Source organism: Neophocaena asiaeorientalis, unplaced genomic scaffold (assembly GCF_003031525.2).
Source record: "Neophocaena asiaeorientalis asiaeorientalis breed wild unplaced genomic scaffold, Neophocaena_asiaeorientalis_V1.1 scaffold296, whole genome shotgun sequence".
NCBI classification, from domain to species: Eukaryota; Metazoa; Chordata; class Mammalia; order Artiodactyla; family Phocoenidae; genus Neophocaena; species Neophocaena asiaeorientalis.
The window spans coordinates 2668501-2692167 of NW_020175084.1; the positions used below are offsets into that span (position 1 = coordinate 2668501).

Genomic DNA, 23667 nt, shown 5'->3' on the forward strand with positions numbered 1-23667 from the left:
GACATAATGCCAGATGAGGGAAAACCACACACACACACACACAACCCAGCCACACTGATTTGGGGATGACATGTGGATAAAGTCAGACAAATCTGAATCAACAATAATAATAGGATTTTTGTTACAACTGCTGAGAGGAAAAGCTCTTTGGCTGCTAAGTTCCTGAATTCATCGTACCACAATATGGAGGCAGCCAGCCTAGAATGAAGCCACCCAGAGGAAAGAAAGACTAAGAAACAGTATTTAGCAAATCCTGCTGACTCATTTGAATCTTGGGATCTCACCACGATTGCTCTAAATCCATCCTTTTTGAATGCTCTGTGAAAATAGATTGTCCCTCTGAAAATGTTTCCTTTGCCAGTTGGCACCATGTTAAAACTCTGTCAGTAGAGGGCGTGAGAGAGACAGTGCAGAAGAAAGCGGGTGTTGCTTCCTGGTTCCTAAGTGTTGGCTCTGCAGGTTCCTACAGCACTTGCCCCTCCTCCAGCTCCCAGCCCTTCCAGTGTACAAAGCCCTCAGTGCCCAGCAACTGCAGCTCTGGCAGCTTCTTCTGTATCAAGCATCTGCAGTGCACACCGGCCCTAATATTCAGTGGCCAGCAGTTTTCCCCATACCTCCTCAGGCCCTTTTGTAGCAGAGTACCTCCAGAGAGACACCGCTCCATGGATTTTCTGGCACTCTGGAGGGCACATTTCAGGCAAGTTCCAAAGGGAGGACTTTCAGGAAGTTCTGCCAGTGCCACACCAGCGTGATGCTCAACCATCTAGTGAGCCAATGCCATGCCCTCTCCAAAGAGGTCTGGATCTCAGCAGGGGATGGGGGTTTGGAAGGGGTGGGTGTTTGCTTGGGCAATCAATCACACCTCTCAGGGTCCTGGCTGCTCTTTATATCTGCTATACCTATATTCTTGAGAGTTCTTTTTACTTTTTACAAGCCAATCTCTTGATACACTAATCCTCTGTTACAGTTAATAATTCTTTACATTAAACCTTCCCTGTTCAAATTACTATGTGGTTTCTCTCTCCTAATTAGACCCAAATTGATATACCATGCCTGAAGCCTGAGCTATCCTTGGATTTCTCAATTTTGTGATCTAATAAATTCCTTTTTTTTTTTTTTTGCTGATGTTGGCTATAATTATAACTGAAACTGGAAAAGTTCTGATACAAGTAAGAACCATAAAATTAATAAAAAGCTTGCTACAGAGAAAAGAATCTTAGAAAGTCCCATACATATATTTTTAAAAGTAGACTAGATATTCAAACTTAATTAACACAGATTACAGTTCTAGAAAACTTCTCAACTACACAGGAATGATATTATAGTGATACTTTGGAATATGCTCTAAATTATTTTTTTTAAAACCCCAAGAGTAAACTTCACATCTTTGATTCAGGATATTAGTATAAGGGACCAGTTTCGTGCTACATGCCTCGCCACATGCAGTAGGGAACCCTTTTCTCAGGGAATTGATACTAATCACTCTCTGGCGGTGAATCAGTGTAACCAAGTAAACATTAAGTAGTTAATGCATTAAGTAGTTAATGTGGGAATGGATGAAAGCAGATTTAATGTTAGATGTAGATACAGTAAGCTGAGTGTCCTTAAGCAAAGAAATACTATAAGTTATTTTTAGTTTTGATTTTGGGCTTTTATTTTATGTGTGTACAGAAGTTGATTCTTCACTAATTTTTTCCACCATGCCTTATTAATTGGAAACATCTCTCCTATTTTTGGAATAGATATAAATTGTATAGTCAAATTACAGTAAATGCAAAATTAACAAAATCCGACAGTTCCTAAAAGATACCTTCTGAGTTGAGAAAATAGCATACAAATAAATAGCCTTGTTTCAGATTCTGACTGCGAAAAACCAGGAAAGACGGCAATGATTTGGATATGAATATTTAATTATTGTTGCCTAACTACAAATTTCCCGTTAACTAAGATACAACAAGTAGAAATGTTCTAGATGGAGTCTGCCACAATAAACATTTCAAAGCTTAAAGCAAAATTGACTAAAACCCAAACAAGCAAAATATCAAACTTTGGTTCACAAGCCTTCACTGTCTGATGTCAACAACGCATGGGTAGGAGGAGTTGCCAGATTTTAAGATTCTCAACCCAAACTGTTCCTATGATTGCTATAAAAGGGATAAAGACCCTTATACAGCCAAGAGTTAATAATCCTTCACTTCCTTTTCTCAGCCTGTCATCTCCTTCAAAACTGGATAAGGGACCAAGAGATTCTAAATTATTTGGACTAGAGGGCTTGTTACTGAAGTTTGAGGTAGGGTAGGGGTTGGAATATTACAGAGATCTGATGTTTTCCTGACTAATGTGGTATTTTTAAGAAGTGACTTGATTGGATTCTGCCATTAATATGTCTGTATTTTATAGATATTGAGAAAGAATTCCTGCATTTTTATCTTACAAATTGTTTTTGATGTTTTTCAAGGAAAGGTTAAATTGATATTTAAACTGAAATTTTGGATACTCAAAACCCGGCTTTTATTACTTAGAAACAAATGAACTGGAAATAGTTTTCTTTTTCATTGAGTTGGGAATGTATTAACTTGGTCTTAAATCACTACATGTGGAAGAATAATCTTTTTGTTTCTGACTCTGTTACTGTATTGTTTGTTTTTCCATTGAAGTCTACTTTAACAATAACAAAATGAGGGTTATATGAGGGAAGGTGGGAAAATAAAACAAGGAGTTCCAGCGAATTGGAGCCTGGTAGACACCCCAAGCACTGGAAAAGGGACCCAATTATTATTTACTACGTTTGCTTTCTACTACAAACTTTGTGCTATTTCATTAGACTTCACAACAGTTTGTGATAATGGCCTTATTACTCTCCCATGGAGACAAAAAAAAAATGAAGATCAAAATAGTCCACAATTAGGACTCTCGTTCAAGCCCTAATTTGTTGGAATCCACAGCCGATGGTCTCTCTAATAAACCACGTTGCCTTTCAATGGGAGAAAGACGAAGAGAATAGAAAATAGAGCCGAGACAGAGAATGAGGAAGAAAAAGGTCATTTGTTTATTGTCATATACTTTTTAACATCGGGTAACATTGACTCCTTTGTGTGAACTTTGCGTGAATTTCTATATCAATGTACACGTCAATTCTGAGACAAATTTCAAAATGTTAAAGTGTGAAAAACTGTAATGTGGAATGAAGGAGATATGATAGCGAGAGGTGATATTTTTCTGTTTATTTGGTGACGCTTCCTTGCCCCTGGATGTTGACAACTACCCATGAAAATGCCCAAGGGGTAATTAAGTAATATCTCTTCCTAACAGTCCTTGTACCTCTCAGGCTGCTCTTTGAGGAGAGTAACCCAGTAGGTGCATGAGGGCAGATTTTTATTTTATCAGTTGCAGAACAACATTAGACTAAGCCACTGATGAGATGAAACAGACGGACAAACATGGTTATGGGCTCAGTGTTACTCATTTGAAAGATCACGTAATCGAAATTTTCTAAGATGCTCAAGATAATGTTTAAGTAAAGAAAAATCTGCCAAGACACTTTGAAGATAGCGTATTTTAGAAGCATCATAGGGCTTCCCTGGTGGCGCAGTGGTTGAGAGTCCGCCTGCCAATGCTAGAGGACAGAGGACAGGGGTTCGTGACCCGGTTGGGGAGGATCCCACGTGCCGCGGAGCGGCTGGGCCCATGAGCCATGGCCGCTGAGCCTGTGTGTCCTCAGCCTGTTGCTCCGCAACGAGAGAGGCCACAACCAGTGAGAGGCCCGCGTACAGCAAAAAAAAAAAACAAAAAAAACATATACTATGATTATATTTGGGTATTATTTTTTTCTCCTTTATTAGTTATGCCACTGGCTTCATAACTAATGTTACAAAAAGGATACTGAAAACATCAGCAGAATAATCTTCAGTGACATATGGCATCTCTTTGTCATTCCACCACTTTATTATTTCAATGGAATTCAGATATCCTCTTGATAGATGTAAATTGCGTTATGAAAGTCTCACACAGCCACCTTCAATAGACTCAGATAACTCTAGAAACAATAGAAATGACCATAGAAAATAGATACTTCCATTGAAAATAAAGGTAAAAATGTTTTTTCTTCGAAGTTCCAGAATGTATGATTTTATCCCCTCTCTATGATATCCATTTAGGTTATCTCATTAAGTTATTAAACTTGCCTTTCCCCCTCAGCATAAGGAATACTATTCCCTAAAGAAAATGGCAAGAGCTATACGGTAACTCTTAATCATTACTTCATACTGTTAAATAAATCACAACATTTTCTTCTCAGGTGAAACCTCAATAAATTTCCTTTGAAATCTTCTTATTTATACCCCTATCATTGCGCTATTCCTTTTCTTGTATGATACGTGCTGACAAAGAATCATAAATTTGCAAAAAGAAGGTACTGTTTTGTGTGTGTTTGTGTGCGTATGTGTGTATGCGTGTGTGTTTTGGGCAACACCTAGTGTGCTGTAGATAGTGGATTAATATTAAAGAAAACTTTCTTAGAGACTATTAATTTCTTCTTTTCAAAGAATACACAAGAGCGTTCTATTTTTTTGTGACAGGGAATAGCCTAATCTCATTCTGTCACATATTTTATCTAAGGTTAAAAAAGAGTATATACAAATTGAGGGTCATAATTTTAAAGCTTTGAAGACTTGTTTAAAAATAGAATGTGATGGAAAAGAGTTTGCCATGTACCATAAACAGAATTAAAAGAGGAAGGACTATCCTATCTTTTGATTATTCTGTGGGAAATATCATTTAAAATTTCTACTAACCTTATCTTCATTTATCTGGGCTATGTTTTGTAAGCTTCGTATCCATCCAGACCCTGTATTTTAAAACCATGTCCCCAAATCAAAGCAGATATCTCGGAGAAGCCATCCTCTTAAGGTTTAGAGACATAACACATGCTTAACTTTGTTTCCGTAAGGACTCCTCTTCACAGAAACTTACTGTAAATGAACAATTAGAATTGTTGCCAGCAGCTTTTTTTTCCTATAATGGCAGTTTCTTGAAGTATACATTTTTGAGATAGTTCATACTCAACCAAGTGCACCAAACTTATTATCTAGACAAAGTTAAAGCTCATATATTCTGTACTACTTCTTGTTCATAGATGTAGAGGGTAGTGAATAGTGTAGGCTGAAACATTTATGACCTCCAGCTAAGACAAAATTTCATTCTTTAATAATTTATTGGTGTTATATAACTGGGAGCTAACTTTGCTTCTTGTATATCTGTCAACTCTCTATTTATCTTACTGTCTTTAATTTATGGGGCCAGGAAAAAATATTCCTCCATTTCAACAAGAATTTCTTAAGTACAGAAAAACAGTGAGTTCTTTGCCTACAGTGACATTTTTGAGCCTAATTAAATAATGACAGGGAGTTAAACAAGTCCAAATATTAGTTGATGGGTGCAATTTGTTGATGTACTTCAGTGGTGCATGACAATGAGGTCTGACAGAGCTTCAAACTGTACTATCATAAATCAGCTTGATGATTTGGATTTCTGAAATAGGAAATATAGTAGCTCTTCGAAATCAGATATTTCCTATGAAAATAAAGCCAAACAGGGATGATGCTGGAAGGAAAGACATACCGGAAATGTTTTCTGAGTGATTAGCATTTTGGAACATTATCCATAAATTGTCATAATACCTTTCAAAATACCATTAAGGTGTGTACTCCATAGTGGGCTGGGCTGGAGCATATAGTTCATCCTTTTATTAGTTCCAGCTCATTTTAGGGGAAAACCACAATATCTGCATTTAAAAGAGGCTTGTCTCTATAGAAATAACCAGTGGGCTGCTCCCAGGATAAGCAAAGGCTAGTTCCTTGAAAGTTTAACCCTCATAACTACATCAAGCATAGGGACAAAAACAAAAGGAAAATGTATATTGTAATTTTTTCATATATTATTTCTTCTTGATTGCTACAGAGCATTTCTGTCTTTGACTCTTGGCCTTTTTCCCTCCAAAGAATATTCAATCTCTGCTTCATTCTTGGCTTCAGTTTTATAGAATTTGGGTAATGGGTAGAGAAAGCTGAGAAGATCAAGGAAAGAAACTGCTTGAAGCAGGAAGAGAGGATTTTAAAAGGATAAAAGAAAAAGGAGGGGACATAGGCTGGATTTCAGGAAAAAAATTCTGAGGGTTCAGATAGACTTTGGGGAAAACTGCAAGAAATGAGAGAATTTTAAAAGATAATGCAATGAATCAAGAATTGGAACATACTCTAACATACTTAGACTTTACTGAAATTAAAAATTATATTTACAGTTAATGAGCAAGTTTCTTCAAAGCAATCTATGCTATGAGTAGATCATATGTGCCTTGGCTTTTATACAGGTAAATTATGATACTACGTTTCCTTCTAAATCCTTGATTTTGGTTGCTTTTTCAGGACAAGCATATTCTGAATTTTCTTAATCCTGATCACCATGTTTTATCTAAAACACAGTTTTAAAAATTATTAAAAACTGATTCACTTTGTTATAAAGCAGAAACTAACACACCATTGTAAAGCAATTATACCCCAATAAAGATGTTAAAAAAAAAAAGAAAATGAACTATAAAAAAAATTATTAAAGCTTTAGATTTTTATTGGGGAATGACAGTAAATGTTCCCATATTTGTACTTTTAAATATAAAATTGTTTCAAGCTCTTTCAAAGAAAAGTTTGAATTCTTGAAAGAAAAAGTAGAATCTCTACCCCATTCACTTCAATTCTTAATTTTCGAATATCATCATTGTTGACAGTTTTATTGTATGTTACTTATCATTAATACATATATCAATGAACACGAATCTTTTTAAATATAATTTTTAGTTCCTTAAAATTCAGACTTGACTCCAAAATTGAACAAGCACAATTCTTTCCATCAGGCTTGCTCTAGAGCTCTCTTAAGTGACCTACAATGCACAATTGTACATTATTGACAACCTGTTTCTTTACTTGGGAAATCCCATTTTCTATACAAACACTTGAAGAGGGATTTTTGTTTGTTTGGTTTTGGTTTTGGGGTTTTATGTTTCGTTTTGTTTTGTTTTTGTTTTTTTTTTTGCCTCCATGTCTATATCTTTACTAGTCAGGATAGGCTAAGTGATGCTGCACAAACAACCAGTTCCATAATAAAAATTATTTCTTACACTATTGTCCATTGTGGGTCAGCAGGAGCCTCAGCTCATCACACTCATTCAAGGACCCTAATATGTGCTCCCACAATCCCAGAGCAGTAGGAAGGGCACACGGTGACCTGGACAATGGCACCTAAAACTTCTACCTGGAAGTGAGACACATCACTTCTGCTCATTTTTCATTGGCCAAACAAAGTTACATATCACTTCTGCTCAGAGAACAGAGAGCTGAAAATATTTGGCAAACACAATTTGTGACAATATTTTTACACCTATAATTTCTTTTCTGGGGTTACCTCTCAAATCCTAACCATTTTTGGAAGAAAGCAATATATTACATTATTTGTTCCTATCTTTACCCCCAAATATGCCTTTATGATTTACCTGAATATGCTACAGCAGCAGCATTTAAAACACTGAAAATTCTGATAAGGCCATTATCAAAACATTTTTAAGAAGACTGCATAAATTCCCAAAATATGAACATTTAGTTCCAATTCTATCTACTTTCTTTTTTTTTGACAATTTGCTTTATACATTACTTTATGCAATTCCTTCCTTTCTGTGATTCCTTACCTCCTTGTTGGGTTAAAAATGGTAAACACAGAACATAATTTTGACCAGCACTGGACTCTTAGTGCTGCCTGCTATTTGGATCTTACAGACCCTAGTTATAACAAATGTTTACTGATTAGTGGTTAAGTGCCTGGTATATTTATTTTTAGACCAGGTTTTCATTTTTTCCAATCCAGCTCATGAAGAACGAAATTATATGTGAAACAGTCACACTAAACGTGGCCAAAAACAAAGGGCTATGAGTACAGTGCCTGGAAGAATGCTTATTCATTACTCCCTAGACTAGCATATTTCTCAGTAGAGACAAGACATATACTGCAGCCATGGAAAATCTGGGGAACTGGAGCTCTTGAAAATACCATTTATGCGACATCAAACTTGAGCCCACTCAGGCAATGTAAATATTTCCCATATGTGTTGACTGCTTGTTGCCCAGCTTCCAATTCTGAAAGAGACACTGAAAATATCCCAAATACTCCTTTTTAATTTATACCAAGAGTCTGCAGCTGTCTTTATGCCTGCAGTTGAAAGAACAGTTCTCTAATAAACTAGAAAGAGAGATATCTCACTCTGGGAAGAGTAAAAGATATAATCTTATATTTCAGGTATAAATTGAAACCATTTTCATATCCCAGAATAGATCTAAATTTCAATAAAAATAAATTGCCCTTTAAATTATAGATAACAATAAAATTAAAGACAGCCAAAATGCAATCTATCTTGAATTTTGAATTATATCCTAAAACTCTCAATGTTTTGGCCCAGGATACTGTTATGGGGACCATATTCATCACCCAAAATCAAAATATATGGTGTGATAAGGAATGACTTGTGCTGCTACATGGGGAGCAACAAGCAGTCTGAGGTCTGTACTATAGCTAATGATGTGTCAAAATTCCCAAGATATTTTGGTAACTTAAAGCAGTGTTTTTCAAAGTGTGGTCCATGGACCACCCGCATCATTATCACCTGGGCTTTTTGTTAAAATACATATTTCAAGACCCTATACCAGAGTAACTGAAGCAGACAATGCGGGCAGAGGATTAGAAATCTGCTTTCTAAGTTCTTCAGGTAACTTTTGCACCTGCTACAAAAATCTAACACTCAGGGAGTAACTGAAAGAAGACAAGAGAAAGGAATATTTAAAATCAGGGCATTGGAAGACAGGCCAGAAACTCAGACAAGGAAACATCCTTACTTAGATCTTAAAGAAGGGGATATAAGAATCTAGTAGTCTTGGAAGAGAAAGCATCATATGGATGGCACTTTAATAGGACTTCTCAAGGGGATTTTGAAGACTCCTTAACATTGCATTTCAGGAAGGGGGCTATCATAATCTCCGGCAACAGTTGAAATGGCTGTCACTAACGTATGTGCCATCCCCTAAGTCTTTCTGGTAGTTTACCCTGAATATCAGAAGTCCGGAATAGGCATAGCCCTGCAGAATATCTGGTTTTCTGGGATTACCAATACCTGTAATTTACTTCTCTCTACTACCATTTGACTCACTGATAGTTCAGCCCTGCCCCGCAGATTTGGGATCTCCTATTGTAACCTGAGTCCTTGCTTTTTTTAGTGTGTTAATTCCTATCTAGTGTCTAGTACTCAGGTGCTCAATGAGCCTGCATCTTGCTTTCCATTTTACTCTTAAGAAGAGTCCTATCCATGAACTCCAGCCAATCTGCTGACTGATTTCCCTGAAAACAAAAGCCTGCTTGACCTGTTTAGTATACCTGTTCTTTGACTGCCTGCTATCTTGCTCTCTCTGACGGACTGGACCTCATTTGCCACATCTTTGTATCCATGATGCTGAGTGCTTCCCCAAATTATACCCCCGTGTTGTTAAACCTGGCAGATGCCATGTCTGGCCTTACAGAAAAGATTTTTGTTCAGAGCCTGCATCTGCACTTACATGGAGTGACAAGCTCTGGTCCCACCCATGTACACAAGTCTACTTCTGCATATTCCCCCCTCTCTGTCTAAGGTAACACACTAAGCAGTAGGAAACCGGGCCATACATAGGAGGTTACCAAGTTTTGGCCAAGAAATTCCGTAGATGTCCCAGAGGACCAGTGAAAACCTAAATTTTCACTGGTCACGGGAGTTGGAAAATTCTCCCGTCATTAAATTAAGAACTCCTCAGGACTTAGATCTTCACAGGGGAAGTTCTTGCAAGTGAAAATTCAGTATTTATTCTTTGAGTAAACTGTAAACTCCTCAGAAAGTCAGTAAGTGATTTTTTTTTTCCTTTCTGTATGGAGCCCTTAGACTTGGAGCAGATGTTACTTTTTGGGCAGCTTAGCTGTGCTTTAACAACTTGGGTAAGGATCACTCATTTACCAGTATGGGCTCAGTTTATAAGGCACTTTTAGACAGGCAACAATCGTGAGCAAATCACCAAAATTTCAGCATTTGCTCCATATCACTTAAGAGAACATCAGTGAGGAACAGAAAGATAACAGATGTTTCTGGTCCTTAGAGATCAGAATTTGGATGAAATGGAAACTAAAATATGAAGCTCTATTAAGCTGTCTCATGCAGAGATTCTCCTATAAGATTATTCTTTTCATTCCCTAGTCCTCTCACTTCTACGCTCAAGCTCGACACAGGTCAAAGCCTACACTTTGCCTTTCTGGCCTTGATATGTCTCCCACTTCAAAGAAAAACAAGAATAGCTTAATAAGATTACAAACCATTACTTCCACACTAGCATTTTCTATAGCAACACAGACAAAAAAGTAATTGGTTTAAGTTTAAAAAAAAATGATCTCTGTAGAAGGAAGTAATGGATGTTGGTTTACAAATTCAGGTGTATAAAGTGTAACTTCTTATTCTTTTATACTATCAAGTGACTGAAGCTTAATCTTGGTTAATCCAGGGCCCTCACTTTCTCGGGAGCAAACATCTAGGGTTCCATGTCTGGGATGGGGGAGAGTGGCAAAGTGGTCTGTGGGCATCATCCTCTGCACACATGGACATCTCTGAGATGCTGATTTCCACCTTCCTGGTCTGTTCCTGGACTTCAGTCCACAGGCCCAGGGACTAAGTCCTCTTTGTCCTGGCTCCTGGTTTCTGCAGGTTTGACTCTCATGTTGCCCATTCTCTTCTCCTCCTGGCTGCATTGAGGGCGTGGGGATAAGCTAGGAGGCTATTTTGGATATGTCTGCCTAGATACTCATGTCTAATGACCTGGCACCACACAGAGCAGCACTAAAAAATGATTCATTTTATAACCTTCACGCACTTCATATAGGAAGTGATTCACAGATTCCTCTACGTTCCCCCAGTCATATCCAGGTTTTCAGGTCTGTCTCCCATGTATCCAGCTCAGGGAGTGGGAGAGAGGGTGGCAGAACATGGAGCCCTTACTTGGAACCCACCATCGTCCAAGCATCTAATGTCCCTTTGCTTCCCACTGATGTTTCCCTTTGGTCCCACTACCATGAGAATCGTTATCTGATCTTGGGGATGGAATAAAGGATCTGTTTTATTTTGTTGTTGTTGTTATAATTTAAACTGGATCCTGAAGATTTACGGAGTTAGCTTTTTGAAACTCAAAAGCTGTTACAAACAAAAATATCCAAAACATTTCTTTCTGAATTATCCCTTTCCTGAGGCAATATTTGTAATAAAAACAAATGGAATTTGAGCGACTATAAGGGGATAGACCATGAATGAATATCTCAAACTACTTCTTGAAGGTCAGCACTGAGTCTAAGCCCCCATCATATAAAGGGATTGCCGAAACTCTCACAAATGGTGAAGAAGCTAAAATAAACAAATTTTAATAAAACTAACCCTAACCCTAACCTGAATGGCAAAATGAGTGAAGGTGGGAAAAAAAAAAAAAAAAAAAAGCTCATCTGCTTTATCATGAAATCTGAGTAAATATGAAATAAAATATAGAGAGAGCAAAAACCTGGAATATTTTACCCAGAGGGAAAAAGAAGCAAGCTCATATTCTCTTGCCTGTGTCTTTTTACTTTCCAGTTGACTAACCAGATGTCTAGTGAGACAGGTTGGCCCATCCTTTAACATATCATTATATGGGAAAACCTTGCACATGATTTATGTACCTTTGTAACAACAAGACTAGAGTAATATCGGGCTCCTAAATTTGGCATCTGCCTGTCAGGCACTGTGCTGTACACTGGTCAAAAAACCTGTAAGACAAAGCCCCTGGCCTCCAGGAGCTTGGAGTATAGCAGAGCTAGGGAAGTAGACCAGTAAGTAAGAAGTTAAAGTGCAAAGCGATGGAAGCCATAGCAGAGTGCTGTGGGATTAAAGGGTATGGATGGAATCAGGGAGACCATCTAAGAAGAGGTAGTGATTTCTAGAAAGACAAGACTGAGGAACTATGGTCTAGGCTGAAAGACCATCTATGTGTGGCAAATAACACAAAGGGGAGGCTGCAGAGATGCTGACTCCAGGTGTTCATATGAGAAGATGGCAGAGATGGGGACAAATCTGACAGGAGCGAGGGAAACATTCACTCTTATCAAGTTAGTTATCCCGAGCCATTTCCTCCAATCTCTGTGTGTGTTCATAAGCAATACGGTTTTTCATATCATAAACTGCCATAACATAATGTTCATACTATTTTGAAATGTACAAGTATATCTCTGACACACAGAGCTTTACTGCAGAGAGCACTGTGGAGCATTGGAAGTTGCACTTTGGGGATAATTCATAAATATTTCATTATTCTAGTTGGTATGTATGTCTCTAATTCCCATTTCAGGAGTTAAAGAAGTTTAAAGTCAAGTGCTTGGAAGGCTTTCTCTACCAAAAAGCAGCTCCTGTGAATGGATCTCTAATATACATACTAGAGTGAACGATTCCTGCTGACACAGAAAGATAGAGGGAGGAAAGAAGACTCAGGCTTATTCTATGTAATGTTGAGACTGTTCGATGAATTAATATTCCAAGAAGTTGCCAGCATAACTGTAAGGTAGATGTTCTTATAGAGGAAACATGTTCTAGATTTGCTTTATGATCATGGATAAGTCACATAGCCTACTTTGGACTGTTTTTGTCATTTGACATATGGGGGGGCTCAATTACAAGATCTTTAAGATCCCATCCAACTTCCCTATTATATGATTTAGGCAACTTCCATTTATAAGTAATTAATGAGCTGATTAAGGACATGAAATAAGCCACAGAACCCTTTGATGCTAAGAAAGAGTCTAAGTCCTCTGACAGAAATAACTTAGCTGTCTCTGGGGGAAAGCATTAAAGGAGACACTAGCAGAGCTTTTAAAAAACCCATATTGGATACAAGGGCAAATGGTCAGTTTATCTATCCAAAGTGACAGACATGTATTAATTTGGAAAAACTAAATTAACCCATTGCTTGAGGTTAAAACTATAGTGAAATAATATTCACGGCATACATCTGAAAACACTTAATCATTACTTTGGAGTATTTCTGATCAAATTTGACCATGTCACTGCATGGAATCTTAACTTCAAAGAAAGAGAAGCAGTATGCAAATGAGGCAGGGAGCCTGTTATCAAAAAACCTAGGATAGACTTCTGGCTACTCCACTTGTTTGCTTTGTGACTATACGGTTGAGTCGTAAAGAATAAAGAAAACCGCATATAAATATAAAAGAAAAGTGTTTATTTGCATCATGTAGTTCGTAGTTATTAAAAAAGAAAAAAAACCACTTTGTTTAACTTTTCTTGGTCTCCTTTCTTAAAAGAAAATAATGGGACAGGAGATGCCTTTGTCTCAAAATGAAATGCAACACCCACTTACCTTTGTTTTACCATCACTTGCAATTGGGCTAAGATCATTGGTATTATCTGGGTTTAACTTTAGTGTGGTTTTCTTCAAAAAACCAAATTGAACTCATGAAGAATAAACCAGTTTCTTTAAGATTAATTGAAAAAAAAATGGAAAAAAAAAGATTAATTGGATTTCACTTTTTAAGAATGTTTAGTGTAAATATAATAAAATTTGCTCTTTTGAGTACTGAAGGAAGGAAGGAATGCACGGGAAGTGTACAGAGCACTAGCTAGAACATATGCACGTTAGCCATTTTTGGAACCCTTATTTTATGTGAGAAAATGAAAGCTTAGAAATATTAAGTAACTTGCATAGGATGATACCAGTAAATTGTGCCAGGGCTGGGCCTCAAGTCCTGAAATTCAACTCCATAGCCCTTGCTCTTAACCCTCTACTAAGAACTCACTCAAAAATTGAGGGAGAATATACATATATATATCTCTTTTAAATTGCCAGCAGTGTGGAAGATGGACTGGAGTGGTAAAGTATTAGGGAGATAATTAAATTCTGAGCAAGATGGTGGCCATGAGAATGAAGAGAAAAAAATGCTGGGAATACACATTTTTTAATTCTATAATCACCATCACCTGACTGTATAGGAAGTGAGGAAGGAGATAAAGATGAAGGGCTGGTTTGAGCTGGGGTAAGATAAGGAGTTTGAAGCACTGGAATACCTCCATTGCTGGAGACAGCATTGTATAGGAGGCTCTGACTAGCAGGGTAACTACGTAAGGTTGTACAGACAAGTTGGGGCTGAGATACAGCCCAGTTCCCTGCCAAGTCAAAGCATTGTGCATCCAGAGGAAGAGGACCTTTATTATAACTTGTATAAAGTATGGATTAGAAGAGGTCTTGCTGACCAGATCTCTAGATTGGCCTTTAAGTTGAAGCCGTGAGACTGGATGCAATCTTCTGAGGAAGAAAGTATAATGGGGGGAAATAAAACAAACACACAAGGAGGTGGGAAGAAGACAGGAGCCCTCTGAAGAGAGTGAAGAAAAAAGAAATGGAAGTACAAGCCAGTACAAGATCCCTAACATCTCACGACAGAAATATTTCAAGAAGAGGAAATAGTATAAGTGGTAGAAAAAGCAGAGGTGGGCACAAGGATAAGAAGCTGTTGGATTTAACCATTAATTAACCATCATTAGCAACCTCTGAGAGAAATTTTCAGTATTGTGATAGAAATAAATGCCAAACTGCAATGAGTTATAGAGTCAGAGGGAGGCGAGGAAGCAGAGGCAGAAAATGCAAATTCTTCTTGGCACCAAGAAGAGAAAGCTTGGTTGAGAAAGTTGAGTGTGTATTTGTTTAATGTAGCAGAGGTTTGAACATTGGTTGTACCCTGAGGAAAAGCAAAGGTGCAGGTAAAAGGATATAATTTATGAAGCAAGGCCTGGTTTCATCTTCATAAATATTTTGTTTAAAAGTTCCATAAACACCAGTGGCCCAGGAAATTCTTTAGCAAATACTCATTAATGAAATGACAGCTATTTAAAAATGTTCCCATAGCTATTATATGTTTATCACCCCTTGTGTAATAAAGACTTCTGGCATGGAATTTTGAGTTCTTTCTTTAGTATGAGAACTCTTCCGTTCCCTGAGGATTTTCAGAGAATAGGGTACATGGTTGACCTCTTACTCAGACAGAAGGAAATTATGCTTTCACCTCTTGCCCCTGAATAAATTTATCGCCTAGTCATTACTTCTTCTGGATGAATATAGAAATTAGACTGAAAGCTGGAAGCCTGGATTCTAGATGAGTAATATTTCCGGACTTAGTTCTCCTACTCTGTAAAAAGAGAGATTTGGACTTGCTAATTTCTAAGTCATTACAGCTCTAAAATAATCAAATGAACAAAAAATCATATGTAAATGAATGCTTATCCTTATTTTGTTTATCAAAGAACACATTGAAACAACATGGGTTCCCAAAGATGGGGGAACATATTCTATTATGTATGGTATAGTCATAGAATGGAATATTATACACTTGTCAATTATCTATTTTCCAAAGTGTTCTGAATGATATAGAAAAAGTTGCCAATAAAATGTTACATGAAATAGGTGGAAATCAAATGTGCAGTGTTAAGCCAATTTTGTAAAAATAAGATGAAACAAAATGTTGGTACCGTATTATGTACACAGATACAGAAAGAAGTCTCACAATAGGAATTAATCTTCTAGAGAGTGCAATTGGTGACAATAATTTATTTTGTCACTCTCTTTATAACCATTATAATTGTTAACTCCCTTGTGAGTTGGGAAAGGCATTTTACATTTGAGGTTTACAGGAAGGTTGTTTTCATTTCCATTGTATTCAACTCTACTTATAATGTTTTCATGTGTGGAGAAGGAGGACTTATAAGTGCCGTCTTCCCTGCTGGACTAGCACCATGTTGCAGAGAAGGACCACAGAAGACACGCCTGATATTAAACATATTCAAAAGCAAGCAGGTTGGAGATAGAAGCTACAGAAACATGAAAATTGCTCCTTAGAATTACTATTATTTTTTGTTAGTTTGGAAAGATGTCAGTGTTTGCCTAGATCTTTCTAACTTATATAATCTTTAAAGTTTTTTTTAAATTTTAAGATCACCAAAATAATATTTGGCTTGTAAAATTGTCTTAGACTCAGACACATTTATTTATTCTTCTAATTTCCTGCTGTCTCCCCACACACACACAAAAAATATATATATATAATATTAATACAATCAAATGCTAGCAACATCTGCTGTAGCAAATGTATTATAAATCCCACAGTACCTTCAGCAAAATAAACCAAACAAAAAAGGGGTAGGGCTTCCCTGGTGGCGCCGTGGTTGAGAGTCCGCCTGCCGATGTAGGGGACACGGGTTCGTGCCCCGGTCCAGGAAGATCCCACGTGCTGCGGAGCAGCTGGGCCCGTGAGCCATAGCCACTGAGCCTGAGCGTCCGGAGCCTATGCTCCGCAACGGGAAAGGGGTAAAGGAAAATGGCTGACACCTCCGTGTCCTCCAACTCTGCTTTTTAAATTATTTTTGACAATAGGCACCTGATGTTTTTTCTTCATAGAAATATACAGTTCCAAATTACTGTGTGCTAACAGCAATTTCATAATTTGTTAAATGGCATTGTCTAATGAAGTTTTCATGTTTTAGCATGACCCAGCAGTAAACTAAATAAGAAATACTCCAATAATAAAATATGAAGTAAAACATATGGTTTTAGTATCATCTTATTTGTTAATACCGTTTTAAGTTATATTCATTCAACGAACACTTATTGCATGACTAAGACATACCAAAAGAACCTTAGTCTTTGACCACATCACCTTTTAAATTGCCTAGAAGTACCAATTTAGTACATTAAACAAAGGCCAATATATAAGGATGTAGTTCAGTCAGTTTGAGCATCTCTTCTTTCCTGAGAGGTTGTAATTGAAAATAAACTAAATGCAGATTTTTATGGGAACAAATCAATTATCTCTCTGTTCAGCAATTTAGGAAATATCAACAGCTTCTCTCCCCAGCTCACAACCTACAGCATTAAGCTTGACAGCCCCTTGGAACACATACATCTTGCTCACTGAATTCTAGTTAATGAGGGGCTAGCTTCTGAGACTTCTGGAGAATCCTCACGAAGTTATGTTAAAAAGGATCCTTACAAGGCATTATCAGTGAACACTGTCACGTGTTAATTTATTTTAGCTTTTTCTTCCTTTACTAGTTTGAAAAAGCATTTTCTAAATAGAAGTCTTCCCAAGTGTGTATTCCTAATGGCATTAAGTTTTCAGGGATTTTTTTTTTTTGCGGTATGAGGGCCTCTCACTGTTGTGGCCTCTCCCGTTGCAGAGCACAGGCTCTGGATGCGCAGGCTCAGCGGCCATGGCTCACAGGCCCAGCCGCTCTGCGGCATGTCGGATCCCCCTGGACCAGGGCACGAACCCACGTCCCCTGCATCAGCAGGCGGACTCTCAACCACTGTGCCACCAGGGAAGCCCTCAGGGATTTTACATTTAGATGTTGTGGTAATATAGTTCTCATGTAAAATATGCATCATATATAAAATTTCCTAATTAGGTATGAATGTGAAAATTAAATTCTGATTAACCTGAAATAGTCAAGTAGGGGAAACCTTCATCATATTGACTTAAAATAAAAATAGTATACTTTCAAATTTAAAGAGTTATGTTTCAATTAGAATACCATTTTATTTTAAAATAACTCATGCCATTTAACTGAAAGAAGGAGGGAGGGAAAAATCTCTATCTTTTGGACAATGTTTATAAATTTATGTAGACCCTAAATTCACTGTTGCAGACAAAAGGCAGTCTTTAATTCATTGTTTCAAACAGAAAGACTTTGTCATATACACCACAAGATGCTTTAACACCTAGAACAATTTCTACGGTGACTAGGAGAAATCTGTATTTAAAAAAACAGCTTAAGTTTAAAAAGGGCCTCCAATACAAAAGGCCTCACAATGTAATTCTATACAAAGCTCTATGATCAAGTAATTAGCAGTGGATTCTAATTAAAGTTGGAATGTAGAATTGCCCTGGACTCAGCTTATAGCTTCACGTATCTGTCTAATATACCCAGTTTTTATATTTTTCTTGTGTAGAATAGGATTAATTATCAAGATCATTGAGAAACCAGTGATTCATTTTGCTCTGAAATGCACAACATAAAAAATATTGGAAGATAAGAAAACATATATTCAGCTACTAAATTCAATGCTTTACAGTATTTTCAGCTTAAAAAAAAGCTGCAAGAGAAGACACAGTTAAAGAAACCAAGATATCATTGAGACAATTAGCCTTGCATTCCTCTTTTTTCCCTAAAGTATCATCACCGCACAGAAGAATTGCATAGACTAGATGATGATGATTTTTTTTCCTTTTCTCTCTTTCCTACAAAGCAGTATTATGCTATTTCCCAGTCATACATGCATGTGAATAGCATATGTTTGAATGGGACTAAAATAGAATACATAGTACTTGATTAATATTAATTAATATTATAGGCCCCTTGGGATTTAGCTAGTCACTGATTCCTTGACACATGTCTCCAATAACTGTATAAAAAGCAGAACAAACAGCACTTTCTGTATTTGATGCAGGAATGAGGTAGTTATCCCAGAGTCACTTCCATGACAACACAACTAAGAACTTGGACATAAACCAAGTCTCCTAAGCACCTAAAATAGATGTCACTGTGTCTATGTACTTTGGTTCTACACTTTCCTCATAAAAGATTCTCTTGGGGTCTTCAGATAAAGTTATTGTCTCTCATTCCTTCCATAATTTTTTATAAACTTGTTTGTTTTCTGGTTTCCTTGTGCACAGCACAAATGAAATAATAATTACAAAGGGATGGTTGAGGCTGAAGACAGTTGTTAGAGAATGCAAACTGTCCACATCAGTAGGTAATGAAATCCCATTTCCATATGGATGGTGGACACACACACAAAAAATGTCCTATAAGAATAATACAACAAGTTTTAAAAGCATAGTAATTATGTGACCTTTTGACATAAGAATAGGCTTACACACCACAGAATAGAGCCCCCAAGTATTATTATATTATAGAATAATTCTATTATGTGTATTCATGATGAGAATACCAAGCAATTCAGAAAACATTAAATTGAATTTAGTCCCCTCCAGAGAGATGGCAAAATATATAGTGGATTTCAGAAAGATGACTCTCCAAAAATGGCTAAATTCTTTCTAAAACTTTTGGAGTTTTCAGTGGTAGACTTGTAAGATTTCTTTCTGGAAAGTCCACAGATAGAGAACTCCTTAGTTGCCTTTATTACCTGTTTATTGACCAGCAGCAAATACTATATATTAGTTAACCAGGCCTCTGGGGAAAGAGTGACATCTCAGATGACAGTGGTACAAGGGGTCTTTTCTGTCCACTCCACTGCCACGTGGGCTATTCCTCTTCTTCTGCTCCGAAAGCCCCTCCATAGCTCAGTGATTTAAAATCTTATGGCAAACATCACTCTTAGAAATGTTGTCCCTTTAAGGTGGATGAGCTTAACAAGATAAACTTCATTTAAAAAAAAGCAGGCTTACCAGAATTTTTAAAGATAAATGGGGGTAAAGGGAAGGAAGGGTTAAAATTAACAAGTATAGAAGCAAACTAAAGATAAAACCCCAATTCAAAACCTTGTGTTTTCCAGGTCAGACCCACCAAGCTGTAATGAGGTCAGGGAGCCTCGACTGAGCCAAAGTGCCTGGAGCTGCCCTGTGCTGGTCCTCTTATCTGATTGGCTATATAGGTTTTATACTTGAAGCTGATGATGCATTAACCAATCTCTGCTCCCCCTCCCCCCAGGTCAAGAGCATTCTGTACATTCTGTAATATTAAAGCATATCCCTCTTTATTTGATATGAACAATAAAACATAAAAACCACCCATGACAAGAAGAAACAAAGGACAAAGTTAAACTAAGCTTCAAAATAAAATAACAACAACAATTATTAGGTTCCTGAAAACAAAACAAAACAAAATCTTAGCAGCTTCAACCACCAACAGCTACAAAACAATACTAAAGAGCTAAAGAGCTAAGATATTTTAGAGTGTGTTTTCTCTCAGAATAGAGGCAAAGTGGGAGAAAAAGGTCAAATGACCACAGAATACTTGTGCCCGAAACAAATGAACCCTGAAGGAGATTTCAGTGAGTAAAAAACAGTACCTTATAAGTAACTGGTCTTGTCTACTCACAGCTGTTTCCAGTGCCGACTCTTGTTTAACTGTCTACTGACTTCAGTTTAAAGTTAATTCTGTTGGCAAAAAAGTACAGAGCTTGTCTGGAAAATGCTGTTTGGACATAAACCATTCCTTTCAAAGCGGTGGTAGCTGTAGTTAAGTTTTCTTGTAGAGGGGGATATAAACCCTTCCTGTAGCTAATTTTATTCCTCCTCCTTCCCCTCAGACTTAGTCAGTATCCTCCTATCCCATATATTGAAGAAAGAGACTAGGAGGGAAGAAAAAAAAAACAAAAAATAACTGCCAGGAAATATACCTTAAATAATGTAGTATTTGAGCATTTAGAAAAAAGACAAAATTTTTTTTTAAAAAGAGAAGGAGAATTAAAAATGAGAAGCGTAGAAAGCACAACAGGATCTTAAATATAATTTAACCCAATGCCCTCATTTTATAAGTAATGAAACTGATGCCCAGAGAAAACATGATTTGTGCAAGGTCATTCACATAGCTCATTCGTGCCAGCTAAGAATAGTTACCAGGTTTCACAATTCCCAATTCAATGCTCTTTCTACTACGCTAGTGTACCTGAGGGGAAATGGTTTAGCTTTTTCCTCTGTATCCTTGTATAATACGCAAATGAGCTGGCAGGAAGAGTAACACAATTACAATGTGAGAACAATCTGTTCTCAGAAAAAAAAATTTCCCTCCACTTTAAAATCCTTAAGAGTGAAAGTCTCTCTATAATACCTAATTTCTTTTATACTTAGGAAATAATCTTTCCACTGATGATTTTCCAGAATATTTTTATGACTCGGGAGTTGCCATTTTTCAGGGGATGTGAACATCCCTTAGTGCTTACAGAGAACTACTTCCGAAAGGGATGGACCTGTGACAGGTGTTCAGTATTTCTACCCAGTATCAGTGGTATCGTTACATGGCTCTCGAATGGGAAACACATTACTATTACCAAAAATATCCACTTCCAATTTGTCAGAAAAATTTTTACCACACATACAAGTTTATTCTTGACTATTATTTATTATATGTGACCAAATAATTATAAAAGTATACTTTTTAAAATGAAAATTGGATTAGATTTTTTGAAACATGTTTTCCAAAATGCTGAGTAATTAATGCATACAGTATCATTTTTACAACACTGAAGAATAAGCAATTCATATTCAGAACACGTAAATGCTGAGAGAGAAATCTCGTAAAACCACAGTGCTTCTTGACACAATGGCACGATCCTATTCTCCTTTTATTCTGAACTGTCTGATTGTGCTCTATGCAAAGGGAAATCCCACAGACATTAACATCTAATCTACATTTATACGTAACACTAATATGTCAAATATGACAAGAGTTTGACACACTGATATGTATTTCTTGGGCTTACTAAAAGTTTTCCATATTTTCCTTTTATTTCTTTTTTGATTTGAACATTTTGCCTGTTGTCTGTTAGAAAAGGCAGAAAGGAAGCGTGAGTAAAACTTTGAAAGAGAAGTAGGCTGTGAGGAGACACACAGAGATTTAGATGGATTCAGGGTTGTTGAGCGGACTCAGGAAAAAAGGTGTAGAGAGAAGTCACGTACCAGCAGGTTGTTTAGAACAGAAGTGGGCTGAGCCACAGACAATAGATTATAGGTATTGACTTCAGGAACCAAAGTCTCTCAAAATAGGTTAAGCAAAGAAAGAACCAGCAATTTTGGTGACCAGTGCAAGCAACAGGAAATTGGCCCTCAAACTTACTTTGTAATTCATAACATGGTTCCTTTCTACGAATTGGGAGGGAAGCAAGAGCTGTCAATATGTGAAATTCAGCATAATCTAAAATAGCACAGTGATATACGACCATTTAAAACTTTTTTGTCCCTTCATATTTAGGACCCTTGGACATACTCCAGGTTGTCCTACTCTGGGCATGCTCTGAATTTCAGAATACTAAGGTAGTTTAGAGGGGAAGAGTCGCTGTGCTATGAAGACGGAATCTGTGGAGTTGAATTCCACTGATGGGAGAAGTACTTACGGCAGAGGTGAACTCCAGGGCAGACTGTATTAACACAGACAAGGCAGTCGGAATTCTCTAACTCTTGATCTCCTCCTCCTTTTCAGGTTTACAGTAACGTAAGAAGAAGGCTTGTACTAAAGAATCCCAGAGAGCAGTTTTGTGATAGCAGTGAAGGGAAGTGAATGCATGAACAGCTATTAGATTATTCTATGCTTGGGAGAAGTTTTCATACATGGAAGTTTTTAACAGTCCCAGGGGACTGATGCACATAAAAAATCTCAAGCATTAACCCTCTTAAACCAATTCCAGCACATGCTTACTTGGTTGCCCATTTCCTCTCACAATCCAGTCTCCTAGCAGCAGCCAGAGTAATTATTCCCCTCTTCCTCTCCTCTGCTGGTTTCTATCATTCCCTGCTACATATCATCCAATGGTTTTCCATCATTACTCTCCTTCATCCCTTCCAATGGTTTCCCATTATCCCCTGGTTCATAGGGTCCAATAGTTTCCCATCATTCTCTGTTTCATCCCTATAAGTTTCCCACTGCCCTTCGTATAAATCCAAATGCCTAACCATAGCCTCCTAGGCTCTTCATCATTTTGCCCCTATTTATCTTTCCTGCTGCTTTCCTAACCTGTTATTCCATCTGTCTAGCATGTTCCTCCCTCATATCTTCACAGAACTATCCCCCTTCTCAGCACTTAAAGCTCATCTCAAATGCTTCCTCTCAGCTTCCGGGAAGATGGCGGAAGAGTAAGACGTGGAGATCACCTTCCTCCCCACAGATACACCAGAAATACATCTACACGTGGAACAACTCCTACAGAACACCTACTGAATGCTGGCAGAAGACCACAGACCTCCCAAAAGGCAAGAAACCCCCCACGTACCTGGGTAGGGCAAAAGAAAAAAGAATAAACAGAGACAAAAAATAGGGACGGTACCTGCACCAGTGGGAGGGAGCTGTGAAGGAGGAAAGGATTCCACACACTAGGAAGCCCCTTCGCCGGCGGAGACTGCGGGTGGTGGAGGGGGAAAGCTTCAGAGATCCGCAGGCCGCCCCGCACTCCGTGCCCCTCCCTCCCCCTGGCCTGAGTGAGCCAGAGGCCCCGAATTAGCAGCTCCTTTAACCCTGTCCTGTCTGAGCGAAGAACAAACGCTCTCTGGCGACCTACACGCAGAGGCGGGGCCAAATCCAAAGCTGAACCCCTGGAGCTGTGAGAACAAAGAAGAATGAGTGTGTATGTCTATGCCTCTGTGTGAGATTTTATCTATATAGCTTTGCTTCCACAATTTGTCCTAGGGTTCGATCCGTCCATTTTCTTGTTTTATTTTAATAATTATTTTTTATTTTAATAACTTTATTTTATTTTACTTTATCTTCTTTCTTTCTTTCTTTCTTTCCTTCCTTCCCTCCTTTAGACA

At 37.6% G+C, this 23667-nt stretch overlaps 1 protein-coding gene across 4 annotated transcripts in view; it reads right to left on the bottom strand.

The window, feature by feature from the left end:
- Positions 1-23667, bottom strand: part of ARHGAP24 (Rho GTPase activating protein 24) — a 488283-nt gene that overhangs the window by 172504 nt on the left and 292112 nt on the right. The window contains exon 1 of one of the 4 annotated variants that reach the window (XM_024764199.1): positions 20217-20410. The exons of the other annotated variants lie outside the window; for them this stretch is intronic. The gene's annotated coding sequence lies outside the window, so the exon portion shown is untranslated. Of the gene's footprint in view, positions 1-20216; positions 20411-23667 lie in introns of those variants that run through there. 4 annotated transcript variants of the gene reach the window in all.